At 40.9% G+C, this 13,413-nt stretch overlaps 1 pseudogene; it reads right to left on the minus strand.

Annotated features, from left to right (window-relative positions):
* Positions 1 to 10,572: 10,572 nt before the first annotated feature.
* On the minus strand, positions 10,573 to 11,024 carry LOC123826525 (annotated as a pseudogene).
* Between the last annotated feature and the right edge of the window lie 2,389 nt (positions 11,025 to 13,413).

A 13,413-nucleotide genomic window follows, 5' to 3' on the forward strand; every position in this document is an offset into this window, starting at 1 on the left:
GAGGTCCTGTTTGTTTATGTTTTCCTTTATGTCCCTTTAGGGGACATATTGGTGGAGATGTTGCTGCATAGAATGTCTGAGACTGTCCAGCCTATGTTTTCCTCTAGGACTTTTAGGGTGTCATGACTTACATTTAAGTCTTTTATCCACCTTGAATTTGTTTTTGTGTATGGTGTAAATTGGGGATCGAGTTTCATTTTTTTGCACATAGCTGTCCAGATCTCCCAACATCATTTGTTGAAGAGGCTATTTTTACTCCATTTAAAGCTTCTTCCCCCTTTGTCAAATATTAATTGACCATAGATACTGGGGTTTATTTCTGGGCTCTCTGTTCTGTTCCATTGGTCTGTGTATCTGTTTTTGTGCCAGTACCAAGCTATTTTGATTACAGTGGCCTTGTAATACAGTTTGGTATCAGGAATTTTGATCCCTCCTGCTTTGTTCTTCTTTCTCAAGATTTCTGCAGCTATTTGGGGTCATTTATGGTTCCATATAAATTTTTGAAGTGTTTGTTCTATGTCTGTGAAATATGTCATTGGTACTTTAATAGGTACTGCATTGAATGTGTAAATTGCTTTGGGTAGTATGGCCATTTTGATGATGTTAATTCTTCCAATCCATGAGCATGGTACATGCTTTTTCATTTGTTTGTGTCTTCCTTAATTTCTTTCTTCAGTGTTATGTAGTTTTCTGCATACAGGTCTTTTACCTCCTTGGTTAGGTTTATTTTTAGGTATTTTATTTTTCTTTTTGCTATATTGAATGGGATTTTTTTCTTGATTTCTGTTTCTGATATTTCATTGTTGGTGTACAAAAATGCCTTTGATTTCTGAATATTGACTTTGTTTTATCCCACTGTTTTACCAAATATTCCACTGTTTTACCAAATTCCCACTGTTTTACCAAATTCATTTATTAGGTCAAGCAGTTTTTTGGCAGAGTCTATACGATTTTCTATGTATACTATCATATCATCTGCAAACGATGACAGTTTGTTTCCTCTTTTACAATTTGGGTGGCTTTTATTTATTTTTCTTGTCTGGTTGCTGTGGCTAGGATTTCCAGTACTATGTTGAATAAGAGTGGTGAAAGCACACATCCTTGTCTTGTTCCTGATCTTAGTGGGAAAGTTCTAAGTTTTTGCCCATTGAGTATAATGTTGGCTATAAGTCTCTCATACATGGCTTTTATTATATTGAGGAATGCTCCCTCTATTCCCACTTTGCTGTGTGTTTTATCATAAATGGGTGCTGTACCTTATCCAATGCTTTTTTCCACATCTATTGATAGGATCATGTGATTTTTGTCTTTGCTTTTGTTTATGTGTTGTATTATGTTTATTGATTTTCAAATATTGTACCATCCTTGCTTCCCTAGGATGAATCCCACTTGATCATGGTGTATGATCTTCTAATGTACTGCTGGATGTGGTTTACCAATATTTTGTTGAGGATTTTAGCATCCATGTTCATCAGTGATATTGGCCTGAAGTTTTCTTTGTTTGTTATGTCCTTATCTGGTGTTGGGATTAGGATGATGCTGGTTTCATTAAAAGGTTTGGGAGACTTCTATATTCTTGAAACTTTTGTAATAATCTCTGGAGGATGGTGGTTAGCTCTCCATTAAATGCTTTGTTAAATTCTCCCATGAAACTATGTGGCCCAGGGCTTTTGTGTGTCAGAAGCTTTTTGATTACTGTTTCAATTTCATCAGCTGTTATTTGTTCAGGCTTTCTTCTTCTTCATTGGGTTTTGATACATCATATTTTTCTAGAAATTTGTTCATTTCACCTAGGTTTTCAAATTTCTTGGCATACAATTCTTCATAGTAATTTCTTACAATCCTTTGTACTTCTGTGGTATCAGTTGTAATTTCTCTTTCATTTCTGACTGTGCTTATTTGGGTTCCCCGTCTTTTTTTTACTTAAAGACTTGTTAATTTTGTTTATCTTTTTAAAAAACCAGCTTCTGAATTCATTGAATCTTAGAATTGTGATTTTATTCTTTATGTCATTTAATTCTGCTCTGATCTTGGTTATATACTTCCTTCTATTTGCTCTGGGCTGTCTTTGTTGTTGTTCCTGCAGTTCTTGTAGGTGTAGGGTTAAGTTGTTTATTTGAGTTGTTTCTATCTTTTCTAGGTAGGCCCGTATTGCTATGAAATTCCCTCTCAGGACTGCCTTTACTGTGTCCCATAAGTTTTAGGTTACTGTGAGTTCACTTTCTTTTGTTTCCAGAAACTTTTTGATTTCTTCCTTAACCTCATTTTTGACCCATTCATTGTTAAATAGCATGCTATTCAATCTCCATGATTTTGAGTGTTTGGGGTTTCTTTTCCTTGAGGTTAGTTTCTAGTTTCATTCCCTTGTGGTCAGAGAAAGTGCTTGATATGATTTCAATTTTCTTGAATTTGTTGAGGCTTGTTTTGTGTCCTATCATGTGGTCTATCTTTGAAAATGTTCCATGTGCATTTGAGAGGTATGTGCATTTTGCTTCTTTGGGATTAAAGGCTCTCTATATATCAGTTAAATCAATTTCATCTAGGATATTGTTCATTGCTGCAATATCTTTGTTGGTATTTTGTTGGGAAGATCTGTTAATTTTTGACAGTGGGGTGTTAAAATATTCTACTATAATTGTGTTGCTGTCAATATCTTTTTTGAAGCCCTCTAAGATTTTCTTTGTGTATTTGGGTGCTCCTATGTTGCGTGCATATATATTTACAGTGTTTGTCTTCTTGATGGATTTTTCCCTTGATTAATATGATGTGACCTTCTAGGTCTCTTTTTATGGCTCTTTATTTGAAGTCTATTTTGTCCGATATGAGTATAGCTACCCAGTCTTTTTTTTCCTGTCCATTTGCTTGGAATATTTATTTCCAGCCCTTGTCTCTCAACCTGTGTAGGTCTTTTGTTTTGACGTGTGTCTCTTGTAGGCAGCACATGTGTGAATCATGTTTTCCTATGCATTCCACTATTCTGTGTCTTTTGATGGGGGCATTTAATCCATTTAAATTTTAAGTTATTATTGATAGGTACTTATTCATTGCCATTTTTTTTGTACTTGTGTTCCTCTCTCTGTCACTCTTTTTCTTCCTGTTCTTAAAGCAAACCCTTTAGCATCTCTTGCAGAACTGGTTTGGATGAGGTATATTCTTTGAGGCTTTTATTGTCTGAGGAGATCCTTATTTGGCCCTCCATTTTAATTGATAGACTTGCTGGATAAAATAGTCTTTGTTGCTGTCCTCTGGTTCTTATTACTTGGAATATTTCTTGCCATTCTCTTCTGGCTTGGAGCGTTTCCATTGGGAAGTCAGCTGCTAGTCTTATTGGAACTCCCTTGTATGTTACTTCCTGTTTTTCTGTTTCTGCCTTTAAGATTCTTCCTTTATCTTGAATTTTGCCATTTTAATTATGATGTCTCTGGTAGTGGGCCTCTTTGGGTTCCTCTTTATAGGGACTCTCTGTGTTTCCTTGATTTGTGTGACCTTCTGTCTCATCAAATTAGAGAAGTTTTCCATCATTACTTTTTTAAACAGGTTTTCTATCCCTTGCTTTTCTTCTTCTCCTCCTGGTATCTGCATTATATGGATATTATTACTATAGGATATTATTAATCCTGTATTTCTCTTAACCCCTCTTCATTTTTTCTGAGCCTCTTTTTCTTTTATTGCTCTTTCTGGGTATTTTTTTTCTACCGTGTCCTCTAGCTCACTGATCTAATCCTCTGCTTTTTTGAGTCTGCTTTTGATTCCTTCTACTGTGTTTTCAGTTCAGAAAATGTATTCTTAATGTCCTCTTGGCTCCTGTTGATAGTTTCTATTTCCTATTTTGTGTTGATATAGTTTGCAGTAAGTTCATTGTAGTTTCCAGTAATTCATTGTGAGCTCATTGAGCTTCCTTATAACCATTGTTTTGAACTGAATATCTGATAGTTGACTTGCCTGTATTTCATTTAGCATTCTTTCTGAGGCTTCCTCCTTTCCTTTCATTCGGGGATTGTTTCTTTGTCTTCCCATTTTTTTTGTGTGAGACTCTTCTTGTTAACCTCAGCTTCTTAAATTGATCTGTTCTCCCTCCTTGGGTTTTTGTGTGAACTCCTATGGTAGAAGATCTATGAGATTTAGTGGTGCAGTCTCCTTGATCTCCTGAGCTTGCTGGTTTTGGGCTGTCATTTATATTGACTATCTGTACATCTTTGGGTTTTGATTGTTGCTGGGTCTTTCTTTGGTGGGTCCTTCCCTCCAGCTGGTTAAATGAGGGCCACTCTGTCCACATCTTGTATTCTGTTGTGCAGGTGTGGGCAGGTTGTGTTGAAGCTGGTTGTTCTGTGTGTACCATGTTTTGAGGCTTCTCTCTCACTCTTGTCCACTTGTTTGTTCTGAGTAATTTCTCCACCATTTAGTTGTATTTCCAGATCAGTCCTGGGTTGAGTTAATGTGGTTTCCACTACCTCCTTCACATTCTTCTGTTGTCATCTGTTGGTGGTTCCTTTGTTGATGGGTTTCCTCTTCCAGCAGGTATCCTGGTGTTCACAGCTTCCACCTACTTGTCTGATTTTTCAATGTCTCTACAACTTTTTGTCTCCAATATTCATATATGCTGGGGGACTGTTGGCTGTTCGCTCTGTTCTTCAGGAGATTGGCTAGGTGTTTCACCCATGTGAAGGATGAAGTGGACTCCACTCCCAGCTATATTGCCACCATCTTCCCTCCTGGGTCTTCTTTGTTTCTCATTGCATCTGTCTTAGGATTGTTCTCTGGTACACATGGCTTTAGAAATTCCAGGACCTATGAGCCATGGCTTAATATAGGGGTTCAAAAACCAAGTTTTTAACTTTCTGTATGTCTGCAGTCATATTGTGGGTCAAACTGTGTCTGCAGTCATATTCAGGGTCAAATTGTGACAAGTCTAGAACAGGTACCAAAGGCATTGTAAATGTTTCTTCAGCAGCTTCTTTTACTGCTCAACTGGCCAGATTGTTGCTTTTAGTCACTTCAGTCTTCTCTTTCTGATGCCTGAGGTAGTAATAACTGCCACTGGAAAGGTACCTGAATAGACTCTAATAAGTTAAAATTTCTGTTTTATGCTCAATTTCCTTTTTGTTGGATTTAATAGTTCCCTGTCCTTTCAGATACACATTTGCTCTTTTAAATCAATTCTGCTGGAATAAACTTTATCCATTATTTCAGCACAGACATGCACTGGCATGGCCAAGACAGGCTCCAGGAGAAAGGAGGCAATATTTAACTTGCAGTTCTGAATTTCTTGATAACTTCCCATTCTTCCTGCAGTGAGCCACAAATTTCTTTTTTGCTCTAGCAGGCTTAATAGTTGGTGGGGTGCATAAATGGTGATAAGCTGTCCCAAGAAAAACTTTTCAGCTTCCTATACAAGCTTGCAGGTTGCTGCCATAGCTCTCAAGCAGGCTGGCCACTCCTGGACAGTGTGATCTAGTTTCTTTGACAAGCCCAGTAAGACTCCTTTGCAAGATTCAGGCAGGAACTCAAGAAACCTTACTGCTTGTTGGCAAATTTGGGTCTTCTGTGCTGATATCCACAAGATGCCAAATTGTTTGAGGTAGCTATATTTATTAGTTAAATGATACATCTACACATTATAATAGAGTTATTACTTTTAGTTTTAGTTCCTGGATCAGGAGGATCACCCCAAATCACAGGGAGTTCTTGAACACTTGTGGTAAGACTGTCTAGCAGTACTGATTCTGGACCCAAGATTCAAGGTTCTGTCATTCAAAATCAAACAATGGTTGAGAGTGTTAGTTAACCAGAATGCAAAATAAAGTGTATTTTAAGTCCAATACTGAATACCAGAGGCTATCCCTGCATATACTGTTCTGTTCAGTGTCATTTATGGCTTTGAATCTTGTACAAGATTTAGGGAGCAGCAGGGCTGAATCAGTCTATATTCCTGAAATTTCTGAATTATTGGGCATATTCCTTCTAGGGTCTCCTTTTGCAAAGGATACTGCCTCTTGGGAATTCCCACCCCTGGTTTGAGGTCAACTGTAACAGGGTAGCCTCACTTATCCTTCCCTGATCTTTCAGTGGCCCACATAATGGGGTTTACCTGATTCTCAATTTCTTCTGGCCAGGATCACTTTTCTCCTTTTTCCCACAGTTTCATAAGAAATTACCAGGTGTGCTCTAGAGGGACCTGTAGGTGGAGATGTTGTTCTTCTGGAAAGAAAATGATTTGAACCTGGAATTTTGACAACAAATCCCTTCCCAGAAGTGGAAAACCACACCTCCCACAGCACATTCTAATGGCTTCAAGAAAAAATGGCTTCCAGGGCTTCCAGAACTTCCAGTTCTAGTTGAGTTAGAGATCTATTGACCATGGAATATGTCACTCCAGTGTTAATCAAAAAGTCTACAATTTCCCCCCTCACTCTTAGTTTTACCCGAGGTTCTTGGGGGTGACTTTAATGGGTTGTTGTAATAATTGAACATCTGGGCCCTGTCATTCATTGTCAGAGCCATTTTCTCTTCCTAGCATAAATCTAAAGCTCTCAGAATCTGACTCCTTTTCCTTCCCTTGGGGCACTCAGTTTTCCAGTGACCCTCTCCCTTGCAATATGATTGCCCTGCCTGTGTAGTGGCTTGCCCTCCACTCAATTTGGTTTTCTGATGGGTTCATGATGGAGAGGCCAGTTCAAGATCTCTTTCAGCTCCCTCATCCAAATAAGCAGGGGGATCCTCCAGGCCTGGAGAGGCTATGGAAACCCTGATCATGCTCATGGCAGCCATCCTGATCCCCCTGGTCCCTCTCTTCTGAGCTTCTACTATCTGCCACAGGAAAATTCCCTTTTCTTGGGACCATTAATCTACTTCCTTTTAATTCTGCATCTTTATTATGTAAGGTCACAAAAGCCCATACATAAGGTATTTCATCTAATTTTCTGAACTTTGACAACACACTCTAATTGCAGCATTGTGTGGTAATTTAAAGATCCATTCAGTAGCCAGTGTTCTCCTGAGTCCAGATTAAGTCAGGCAGTATTACAATAAAAATCCATTTTCTTAGATTCATAAGCATAGATAGACCAATAAGCCAGAATTCCCCCCCAAAGGGCTGTTTCCTAGAATGGAAGCTCTCCCATCCATTCTAACAGAGAGAGCTCTGTAGTATTACACAAACCAGAAGGCACCTTAATTCCTGATGAGCATTCTAAATTGTAACCTGGCACTGCAATTCTACCAGACAGAGCTCTGTAATGTCACATAAACCAGAAGCTGGAGTCCTGGAGCTCAGGGCACAGGTCCCCGCGGAAAAAGAGGTCAGGTAATCCTAGGAAGAGCTTGCCTCAGGGATGTGAGCTGAGCTATACTGAGAGATAAGAGGGCTCACAGCCCCTGAAAACTACAGACATCTCTGGTCTCCAAGGGACTAGCAACTGTGGTGCAGTGGCAGGACCACTCCTGCCTAGGTGTGTGGGTTTGGGAGGGTCTGCCAGGGTCTGTCCCGAGATGGGCAGTTTGGGGTCCCCCCACCTCTCTGCACTCCTCAGGTGTCCCTTTCTCCCTGCTGTGTCCCGGGACCCAGCGCCCCACCTCTGCCCAGCTTGCTTCTCGGAGTCCACATCCTGTGGTCTCCAACCCGCTGCATCCAACTGGCAGAAGCTGCTACCTTGAGCTGCATCTCGACATACGACATACCCGGAAGGAAGGGGTCATGGGACCCATGGGGTCAGGGCAGGTCAGTTAGGTTGTGGGATGGGACTGGGCCGGAAGAACTCGGGGATGGTTTGGGCTGGGGGATGGGAGATGAGACAGGAATGGGGAGGTTGGTGCCCTAACCCAAGGGGAGCAAGGACCTGTGAGAGGAGAGGACCTCCTTAGAGGAGGATCACCTAGTGCAATAGACCAGGGGCCCAGGCCAACTCAGGAGGGTCTAGGGGCACCTTACGCTGGCCAGTCTGTTAGTTTGTTCCACAGTGACCTCTTTGGTAATTAGTTGTATTCCTTCATTTCCCCAGTTTCCATTAGAAGGTAACTTCTGGAATAGGAGGAGGCCAAGTCTCCTAGCATTCCCCAGTGCTCTAATAGTACTGAGATGCACTGTGCATCCACTGTGGAAAGCAGGGCCAATAAAATGGCATTGGTCTGACCAATATAGCACAAAGTATATAAAATAAAGTGGAGTCACTCATGTCAGCCAAAATGACTGTCAATCAGCCATGACACTTTTGTTCAAGAGGGAAACTCCCTAAGTTAGAGCAGACAACATCTGGCAAGGAGATACACCTAAGATATCTGCACAAGTGATCAGAATAGCCATATCTGCAGAGCAGGACCACCCATAGATATACTCCTGGGGAAATTCTACACTTGCCATCATGGGTGCCAAGCACAACAGCTATGTACCACCCATAGATTCCTGGGCAAATTCCCCACTTGGCATCAGGGGTGCCAACACACTTATTAAAAGACCCAGAAGGGTGGAGTACACCACTGAGGTGTATATGTATACAAGGTTCAATGTATAACTGAGGAAGGCTCCAGACCACTGCTGAGACAGCTGAGCTCCACACACCAGAGTGCTGCTCCATGCCAGGCTGATCTCCCTTGTCATCAGCTGCTGTAGGCTCTTCCCTTGCTTCTCCCCTGGCTCTGGAAATCCTTTCTTGCAAGACGCTGACAAATCCCTTGCCCAAAGTGTTGCCACCTGGACCCACAGACTGAGACTTTGGGACTCGGGTTCATTATCCCCCATTGATTGCTCTGTATGTGTGTGCTATATATCTCTTAGATTGTTAGAGTGTAAGTAAGATAGTAATGTATGTTCATGTTCTACTTTGAGTGAACCTGTATTCAATAAAAGTGAGTGAATAGCAAACAAACAAACAAACAAACAAATAAACAAACCCTTCACCAAATTGACAAACCCAAAAACCAGAAGGTACCTGAATTCCTTATGACCATTCTAAGTCGTAATCCAGGACTGCAATTCTGAACCAGAAAGTGCAGTGATTCAGTTGAAAGTGAAGGCAGCAGGGAGTGCCAAGAATCAGAGGAAAGTCCCCAAGTGAAAGTAATTGGTGGCTTCTGGGAGTCTCCAAATGCACACCCTGGGCCCCCCAAGTCCAGGATGCCAATGGGACTCCCCACCAAATACCCAGACTTACTTGAGAGCTCCAAAGGTGTCCCATCAGAGTTGCCAGAAAATGAAACCAGAAAAGTCAGTGTTCACACTGTTTATCACTACCAGAACCAATAAGTAGAGGCTAGGATCTAATCTTTACAGGAGCTTTCTTCAGATGCCAGCAATCTGAGAAGATGGCAGGTTATGTACCCTAAAAACCATCTTCACATCTCATCTCAAACCAATCTTTTTATAAAGAGGAGAAAAAAGTAGGTAAGGGGTTTGGAAAAAAATGTTAATCAGATAAGAGTTGCAGTCTAGCAGTAATTTTCCTGGTATTGCTTGATTTGATGATTGACAGTTTTTTGTCTTCATCATGGACATTTTCTGTCTGGAACACAGTGGCTCAGAAACCTCTTGAATACTTGCAGACTCCCTGGAACACATAAATTGAATTTCTGGTCAACATCTTGGAGCCACATAGGTCATGTTTTCCAGCTCCTGGAACAGCAGCTTTCCACATGCATTAATCACTTAAGCCTATCAATTATAACTACAGCTAAAATCTTTAACACTTGAATTCCCATATCAGTGTGTGTGTGTGTATGTGTGTGTGTGTGTGTGTGTGTGTGTGTATGCAATAGTATGTGACTCAGCCATAAAAAAAAGAATAAAAGCTTACCATTTGCAACAACATGGAAGTACCTAGAGGGTATTATGCTAAATGAAACAAGTCAGACAGAGAAAGACAAGTACCATGTGATTTCATTTATCTGATGAATCCAAGAAACAAAACAGACAAAACAGAATGACGGTTTCCACATGTGTGGCAGTTGGGGGCTAGGTGAAAAAGGTGAAAGGGGTTAAGAAGTACCGATTTGTAGTTACAAAACAATCACAGGATGTAAAGTACAGCATAGGGAATATAGCCAATAATATGGTGCCAGATGGGTACTAGACTTATTGGGGGATCCATTTACAAGTTACATAAATGTCTAACTACTATGCTGTACACATGAAACTAATATAACATTGTATGTCAAACATATTTTTTAATATTGCAGTTTTTCTTTAATCACTATGTTTTCTATAGGCAAAATGGACGCACATTTATGAAATAACAAAATCTGCTTCTTTTTGAAATGACTGATTTCAGAAAAACTAGTGAAAGTAAATTCAGCATTATTGGTTGTTGGTGAATCTTAATTTTAAAAGCAATTTCAAAAATTAAATAAATAAATAAAAAAGGCAATTTCACACTTGTCTGAGTTGCTAGAGGAAGCCCTCAGACTTCTAAACCACTTTGGAGGCTTAGAACTGAACAAAAAAGTGTTACAATGAGACACTGAGCATTTGCATGCCCTGAGAGAGAGATGGGTCCATCATGTGGGGCAGGATGGTCCAGGTGAGTTCAGTGTTTAAGGGAAAGCAGGAATTCAAAGCCCCCATGGCAGGCAGTGGTACCTATCTCAATGTGGCTTTTCAAAGAGATATTCGAGATCTGGGGCATGCAGTCTCTGCTCCTTGTTTTTGTTTTTAGCAAGGTCTCTCAGCAGTGCCATGACTTCATTTTCAAATATTTCTGGGGCTGGTTTTGCTTCTGTAGCTTAGTAGTAACTATCCCAGTCATTACTGGGCTCATTAATCAAGCAATCATAGAGGTTCAGCTGTTTCTCTGTCATATGGTGCAGATATTCTTTAGCAAAGAGGCTAGTTCTCCAGCATTCCCCACTTTCTGCTCTCACAGAGCAGGTGGGCTCTTTTGGTTTCTATGGAATCATCAGCTTGTTCCTGCCATGGAGGCATAGGAATTTCAATCATATCTTTCTGGGAATCTGTGGGGCTGTCACCTCTGTAGAACTGGCTGAATGACATCATACTGAGCAAAAGACTCTAGGTGGTGCCTTGACAAAGCAAGCATCTGCTCAGAGCACTGATAGGCCCCAGCACAGGCTGGATGCCTGGAGGCCTCCTAAAACCAAAGGGAACTGGATAGCTTACTGCTCCTCCAGACGACCTATGATACAGGAGACAGGGGCCAATACAGCTTGGCAGCCTCTCCCTTGAGAAGAAGAGAGAAACATGCATCCAAAATCCCTGCTTTTCAAGGAGCTGCTCAAGAAACTGGTTTCTGTCTTCACCAACTTGCAGTTCTGATGGGACCTGGAATACTCTAGAAGCCTGGTGACTGTTGAGACCAAGAGGAGCTGGGAGGCTTATGGCAGCTCCACAGAATCCAAGGGAGAGCCAACAACCTGATGGCCACTGACATTTTTCTGACCTGTACCAGAAACCTGCCTGTATGTGAACCATAATTTTAAAACTGTTTAAAGAATCTCTTTGAAAACCTTTTTGAGGCTGGACTATCTTTTATTGACACTACTGATGCACACCACAACATGAATGAATGCCAAACATAACATTGAGCAAAAAAAAAAAAAAGAATACATACTATATTATTTCACTTACATGACAATTTAAAAACTAGCCAATGGAGATAAAAGTGACAATGGGGACTATGTCTTGAGGGTATTGCCTGGAAAGAAGCATAGGAGAACTATCTGGGTTGAAGGAAGTGTTTTATATTTTCATCTGGGAGGTGGCCACTTGGGGTATGAATATATAAAACTTTATTGATTAAGATATATGCACTGTGTCCTGGCTGGTGTGGCTCAGTTGGTTGGGTGTCATCCTGTGGGGCAAAAGGTTGTTGGTTTGGTTCCCGGTCGCTTGGGTTTCCAGTTCCTCCTGGTCCAGGCATGTGGGAGAAGCAACCGATGTTTTTCTCTCATATCAATGTTTCTCTCCCTCTTTCTACCTCCCTTCCCCTCTCTCTAGAAAAGTTTAAATAAAATATTTAAAAAGATATCAGAACTGTATTTATACTAAGTATCCCAAAGTAAAGATTTAAAAACAAATTCTAAATTTAAAAAAAGTAACCTCATGCTAAAATTAAAATAGCTTTTTTCCAGGTAAAAGAAAAAGGAGGGAAGGAGACAATAGTGGAGGAGAGAGAAATAAAGTAGCCACACAGCATGCCAGATGACAAAAGGGGTCCTGTGAAGAAGAAGTAGGCACAGGGCCCAAGGACAGCCCGATCAGGTTGGAGTCCAGAGGAAAGGGGGAGAGGAGCCAGGTGTGAGGCTGATGTGGCTTTGGATGTCATCTGCTGAGGCCTCCTTCTCCTGTGTGTCGCCTGCATTGCTTCTAGAACCTGATGAAGGCCTCATCAGCCCTGACAAGTGAAATTCTCAGTAAAACATTGTGAAACTTCAACAGAAGGTCTAACAACATTGTGATTTTTGTTCATGTTTTAAAAATATCCAACATTGAATTGTTAGGGAGTCCTCACCCTTTTTGGATAGTGCCCTGTGTAGCCAGGACACAGGCTGTTGGGTCTGACATCACTCCTAACCCAGCTGTGCTCTTTTGCTCCCTCCTCACCCATATGCCTGGAAGCAGTTCCTCTTATCATTGTTCTTCCCTGATGAGGAAACCAAGTGTGAAGGAAAGGAGGTGGGGACTCACTAAACACACTTGTCTGAGCTGATGTTGAGTCCAGCGCTGCTGGCTCCTGAGCATGTATTGAGCATTGCCTCTTAGGTGGAAGTTCTTCAGGGCCACAAACCAGAAGAAATGTAAGAACATCTGGCTGTAGCCCTGGTGCCACACTGATGACATGGGTGTGCACACAGACACCACATGGACATACATTGGAGGTCCAGCAAGCAGATTAGCTCACTAGGGTGGGCTGTGGGGCTGATGTAGCAGGGTTGCCCCAGAATCCCAGGCTGCAGAGATGAATGGTCTTTTTTCAAAAAATATATTTTATTGATTATACTATTACAGTTGTCTCATTTTTTCTCCCTTTTATCCCCCTCTTCCCACTACCCTCATTCCCTCCAGCATTCCCCACTCCTTAGTTCATGTACATGGGTCATACATGTAAGTTCTTTGGCTACTTCATTTCCTATACTATTCTTAGCTTCCCCCTGTCTATTTTGAACCTACCATTTATGCTTCTTATTCCCTGTACCTTTTCCCCAATTCTCCCCACTCCCCCTTTCTGCTGATAACCATCCATGTGTTCTCTATTTCTGTGATTCTGTTCCTGTTCTAGTTATTTGCTTAGTTTTTTGTTTTTGTTTTTCTAGGTTCAGTTGTTGATAATTGTGAGTTTGTTGTCAATTTACTCTTAAAATTGACAACAAAACCCAAAACCAGTTTTGGTTTTCTGCTTTTTCTTAGACAGTCTCTTTAATATTTCATATAATAAGGGCTTGGTGATGACAAAATCCTTTAACTTGACC

This window comes from Phyllostomus hastatus, unplaced genomic scaffold (genome assembly GCF_019186645.2).
Source record: "Phyllostomus hastatus isolate PE091 unplaced genomic scaffold, TTU_PhHast_1.1 phas_contig_81, whole genome shotgun sequence".
Taxonomy (NCBI): Eukaryota; Metazoa; Chordata; class Mammalia; order Chiroptera; family Phyllostomidae; genus Phyllostomus; species Phyllostomus hastatus.